The sequence below is a fragment of the Centruroides sculpturatus genome, unplaced genomic scaffold, assembly GCF_000671375.1.
Source record: "Centruroides sculpturatus isolate CEXI.00-Female unplaced genomic scaffold, Cexi_2.0 scaffold3, whole genome shotgun sequence".
Taxonomy (NCBI): Eukaryota; Metazoa; Arthropoda; class Arachnida; order Scorpiones; family Buthidae; genus Centruroides; species Centruroides sculpturatus.
The window spans coordinates 508,532-515,085 of record NW_019384366.1 but is presented as its reverse complement, the minus strand read 5'-3'; positions in this window follow the sequence as shown (position 1 = coordinate 515,085).

Here is a 6,554-nt window from a genome sequence, read left to right as displayed (position 1 = left end):
TGGTCTTCCACATTCATCCACCGTTCTGCAAACATCGTTTAAATTCACTTTGAAAATTAATTAAAAAATGAATACGAACCATATTAAAAATTGATTAAAAATTAACTATTAGCAACTTTGAAATCTGTTTAAATTAATTTGCTCATTTTAATAGACCATTACCTTTCAAAACATATGAAATTGGTCCTCCGCCTCACTCAGAAGGCAGGATGAGTCAGGTTTTATTTTTAAGGCATTAAAAAGGCCCTCGAAAATATTAAAGTATAAAATTTTAATATTTTTATTAAAATTATTTAGAAAATTGCACCCAAAAATTCAGCCTAAAACATTAATTAGCATTAACATTACTATAACGTTCTTAAATAAGATAAATCGTAAACAAATATCTTAATTAAAAGTTTAAATAATACAGTAAAATCTCGATTTAACGAATTAATTGAAGCGAGGAATGTCCGTTAAATCGAAGTTTTACTGTAATTACAAAAATTTGATGTAATATATTCAAAATTACTATTGTTAGATGGCATAGATGCATACTCGTTTATCTTGTATAAACAAAAGTTTTTTCCTTTTGTCAAGCGTATATCACAGATTTTAGCGTGATTCGTACTTTAGTATTTGGAGATTTTATATTACTTCATAAATATTAATCAATGGTTCTTTGATTATGTTAATATCACAAATATTTCGATTACAAATCTAACAAAATTTTCATGAAAATGGGATATAAAATAATTTCTCTCCATAGCCATACACGCAGCCATAGCCTAAGAACTTTCAGATACTTTTAAAATACTGTATAAACAACTAAAATCTGTTATATAACTCAACAATGGTTCCAATATTTACTTTATGATGAGAGATATATTATATTACAGCAACAATACAGAAAAATAAATAAAATTGTAATATTAAAATAGTTTTGTAAAACTTTCTCTTTGAGGTAAAGTGCTATTTACAGGGCTGGGCTTTTTAATACTGTTGATACCTCATAGTGCAGTAACTTGTAGACACGCTACTCACATTTATATAAAAAAAGTTCGACAGAAACTAGCTAGGTGAAGACATGTCACACTCAAACAATCGGTTTATTGATTGCACAATTCACTTGTAAGGAGTTCAGTGTGAATTGTCTCAGAACTGTCACTTCCAGCTGATAAACTGATAATGGTCACTTGCTCTACTAACTACCCCATAATGCGTTTCAGAATAATATTATTTCAATTAAATTTATAACAATAGTTAAAATTTTATATAAATATTAACTTGCACCACACTTTATATATATATTCTCTCTAAAAGTCTTGTAAGATGCATGGTTTTGTTTTTAAGTGAGAAATTAAATAAAATTTTGAGTAAAAAAACATGGATATTAAATTTAACAGATGATTTCGACGTTTCTTTACAATATTTCCATCAGAATATAATATTATTAGACAATTTAATAAATTAATTTTATTAATCTTATTAGATGTTCTTTATCAATCATAATTTGGATAAAATTTACAAATATTATTTTAAAAAATTATATAAATTTTTAATTAAATTATTATAGATTCATCTTTAAGAAGATTTTTTATACCTGTCAAAGTTAATTAAATTCATTTTATAATTAGAAATTTTTTAATTTCGAAGAAAACAACGGCATTGTATATTATCTAAAAAAATAATTCTGATGTTTTACAGATTCTCATTTCTTTATTAAAATTTTTAATAATTTACTGTGTAAAATATTAAATATTTAGAAGAAATTTTTAATTATTTAGTTGTTTTAAAATTATTATAAAGTTCATGTTAAGTTGGTGCATGATTAATTCATTATTCTCTTAAACAAATTCAAAAGTTCGCTACAATTTTCATTCCTTAATATTTCTACTAAAGTATTTTGTTATTTAAAATTCTTTACAGAAAATACAGAAAGTTGCTTTGGTTAGAGTTAACTCTAAAATTGATTGAAGTGCATCCTTGTTTTGATATTTATCATCATACGTTCCATAACACATATTATCAGTATTCTATTTTCTTTTAATAACATATCAACAGCAGGCTGCAATCATTCTGTCATCCATGCCTGATTAAATTAATTAGAAACTTTTTACACTAACACTTAAAATTAATTTCTTAACATATTTTTAGATACAAAAATGTCCGATTTAATAATATAAAAAAAGTTAAAAGGTTAAAGTGAAAAATATATAAAACTTTTAATTAATAAATATAAATTTCTCAGTTAGACAATAAAAAAAATAATGTAAATGAAGATTTTATATTATTATAAAAGTATCAAATTCTCTTAAAAGAAATATCAAATGAATTAATAAAGATAAAAAACTTTGTTAAGATAGTGTTACATTGTCAATTCTTAGAAGCATGATATCGTTTCATCTTCATTAATTTATCACCTGTTAGAAGGAAAAAAAAATGCTTCAGTTACTTGAAAAGTTAGAAAAAAATCTTCGTTTCCACGACAACCGATGATTTTTATCTTCAGTTGATGATAGGTTAGAAGTACATTAGAGTGTATTCAACAAAAGATGGTATAATGGAAATGTCAGAAAATTTTTGATGAGTTGATTTTTCAATAAATTTCTCATATATTATTTTCAAATATAAATATATGGTTTACTTTTACTTAAAAATTTATTGATGTGGTGTTACTTCTGTGTTGACAACTTGCCCGAGTTGCATTTCTTTAAAAAAGAAAAAAAAAATTAAAAATTTAACTCGAAATCTTAAAGTAAAACGTAGTTTCAATTACTCCTGTAAATGATACTTCACCGCATAAATAATTGCTATGCAGTGAAGCATATCGATATTTTCTATTTAAAACTTAAATATTGTGTTACTTAAGAGTGATATTATTATTACTAAAATATAATTTAATTCGAAATGGTATTTATTTTAAAATATTTATGTTAATTTTAAATAAAAAGTAAAAAAATACAATAATAAAAATCGAAATTATGTATTTTTACATTATACAAAACAGGAAAAAAAAGTAAAAATGATGAATATTGTCAAAATATTAAAAATTACTTTTTGAAAAATAAACATATTTCCATTTAGAGAAAAGAACTGTCTAGTTATAACACATGATGACGGTCGGGCGTATTGACATTCATTCATTTCTCTAGTATAAATAATCTTTTGTTTCAATCTAGAATACCATTTAGTAAAGCGAAAGATGAAACACCTTATTCTTTATTCTCCGTCTTTCATTCAAGTGAACAATCTATTTTTCTGTCCGTATGTTTGACTTTCTTGTTAGTTTAGTTGGGAGAATAATTTCTTTTTGGCTATCTTCTTAGCTACTAAAATTTATATTAACGTTAACAACATTTATTTCCTTTTTATATAAAAAGCTATTTAGTTTGTAGTTTCTTTCTTTTTCTTATATTCTAATAAAAATTATTACATATTTTCATCCTTTTCCACTTAAAAATTACCTAATAAACCCTCAATTTTTTAATTCCTTATGTTATTTTTAAAAAGAGAATTTATTCAACGATATTTGCTAATGTATTGTTTGTTATTGAAGCTTTAATTAATAAAAATTTATCATTCTAATTATAATTAAAATTTTTATTCTCTTACGAACTCGTGCAGAAAAACAAACTGCGTATGGACTCGAGAGGAAACAAACAAAATTCTGATTTAAACGCAGATTTCGACACCACTCGAAACAGAGAGAGAGAAAAAAAAGGAATTTTCTAGTTTGCTAATTGAGTCATTTTGTCGCAATCAGGAGAGAAGTTCGAACACAAAGTTGGGAAATAACAGATGCTGCTCTAATTGGATATTGATTTGTATGGAAGAAAGAAACTGCTATGAATAGTAGTTATTCTATTGACTTCGCCAACTGTAATAATCACTATTGTAGCACGCCTTAAAGTACTACTATACCGTCTAAAACGAATTTCGTCACTAGAGCGGCGTTGCAATCGACAAGAGTAGAAGTGTGTTGCCTCCTACATCCCTATCTGTGGCTCGATAGAACGCACACGGATAATTTGAATCGTCCAACTTCATAGAGCTTGGTGTGTTCGAACAAGTCAGCTTCAACATCTATTGCTTCCTCTTTTAGGTAAGAATTTTATTTAAAAATTTTTTTAAAAGTTATCTCTTCTTTTTTCCTTAAGCATCTCAAACAGGTTGTTCAATTAAGAAGCGATTTTACGTAATTAAATAGAGCGTCACGTAATGTAAATTTAATTAAAGTTAAGTCTAATCTCTTCTATTTATTTAAAAACAGAAAGTTTATTTTATTTTTAATATTGCTAGAATTTATTTGTTTTTTTAAAATAATAAAATATTTATTTTCGTTAAATTAAATGCTTAATATATTAATCTCAATAATAGATTTAAGTACATTTAAATTATATTAATTAATATATTAATGTTTATAGATAAAACTTGCAATTAAGGTAATGATATTCTTTAATTATTGATGCTTGTTAATAATTTATAAGTGTTTATTTTACTAAGGTTCTAGTGAGAAAATTGTAATTATATCGTTTATATTACGTGATGGTATGGAGATTAAACTGGAAACATTCTTCATTTATTAATTGAAGTTTAAGTTTTTTTTTATATAAACGAAGAGGAAATTGTATAATATTTAATTAGATAAATGCTAACTTTTATAATATAATTCTGTGGAAATTTGGAATAGCTTTTCACTAGCATATTTTTTTTTGTTTTGTTTTTATTATAAAATTTAACATTTTAAAGCTCGAAATTTCATGTTAAAATAGCTTTAAATAAAGGGAAAAGTTACAAATATCTTTAAATGACTCGAGGCTAATAACGACCACAAGAATTGCTGCCGTTGATAAAAATGATATTTCTTCCCCTCTTATTCTACTTTATCATTCTCTTATCGCATAGACTCCATAGAGGACCAAACTAGTAATTTTCTAATAATTATTAAATTTAATATTTAAAAATTCCCATGTTTATTATATATATTTTTTTTCTTTGTTTACTTATTTATAATAAGTAATGAATTATGCGTAATAAATAAGAAAACAAAAGTAAGAGAAAGGAAGTAAAGTTTTTTTAGGAGTTATGCTGCTTTAGTAGAAAAATGCATGCATAATTAATAAGTGAATGCATAATTAATTAATATATATCTAGGCAGAAGAGGCTTGAAAAAATGAATATGATAATTTTTCTATTAAACAAGAAAAATATGAAAATTTGAAGATGAATGACAATCTTCAATCCCTTTTTTTCCATGAAAGAGGGCAATATGTTAATGTATATAATATACATATTTATAGAAAAATACTTAATAATAATTTATAATGTACATTTAAGTTAAATTGATGCGATTCTTTACATAATTTATGCATTTGTTTACTACTTATCCCCGAATCTAATTATGATAATGTACATATTAATGCATTCAATATATAACAATAATACCTCATAACTATAATTTATTCACACCTCCGTATATTATGAGGTATAATTCTATAACATAACACTTAATTTTTTCTGATGCCTGTATATGTAATATATTGCTATAAAGAATTTAATTACTTCAGCTTAATCTTCCATACGAAACAATAATTTATGGTACACTCAAATGAAAAATATCCTCTTAGAAATAAATAAATTATACATTATATGTACATTATATATATATATATAAAATTAAAGCATTAAAGTATTATTTAACTCTTTTATAAATTATTCTGGCTTAAAAATAAATTAAAATATAAATTTCAGACAAGAGTAGAAAGTGAAAGAGTGAGAGCGAGAGGAAGGAGGAAAAGTGAAGAAAATTACTTTAATAAATCAAATTTGAACAGTAAAAATGCTTGTAGAGTCGACTGTAAAAAATATCAAGATAGACGAAAATGAAAACTTGAAACGAATCAAATAAGAGCATGTGTAAAACGAGAGGANTTTAATTTTTTTTTAAAATGCTTACAAAAAAACCGTAAATAATCTGCAGGATATAAATATTTTTATTAAAATTATTTAGAAAATTGCACCCAAAAATTCAGCCTAAAACATTAATTAGCATTAACATTACTATAACGTTCTTAAATAAGATAAATCGTAAACAAATATCTTAATTAAAAGTTTAAATAATACAGTAAAATCTCGATTTAACGAATTAATTGAAGCGAGGAATGTCCGTTAAATCGAAGTTTTACTGTAATTACAAAAATTTGATGTAATATATTCAAAATTACTATTGTTAGATGGCATAGATGCATACTCGTTTATCTTGTATAAACAAAAGTTTTTTCCTTTTGTCAAGCGTATATCACAGATTTTAGCGTGATTCGTACTTTAGTATTTGGAGATTTTATATTACTTCATAAATATTAATCAATGGTTCTTTGATTATGTTAATATCACAAATATTTCGATTACAAATCTAACAAAATTTTCATGAAAATGGGATATAAAATAATTTCTCTCCATAGCCATACACGCAGCCATAGCCTAAGAACTTTCAGATACTTTTAAAATACTGTATAAACAACTAAAATCTGTTATATAACTCAACAATGGTTCCAATATTTACTTTATGATGA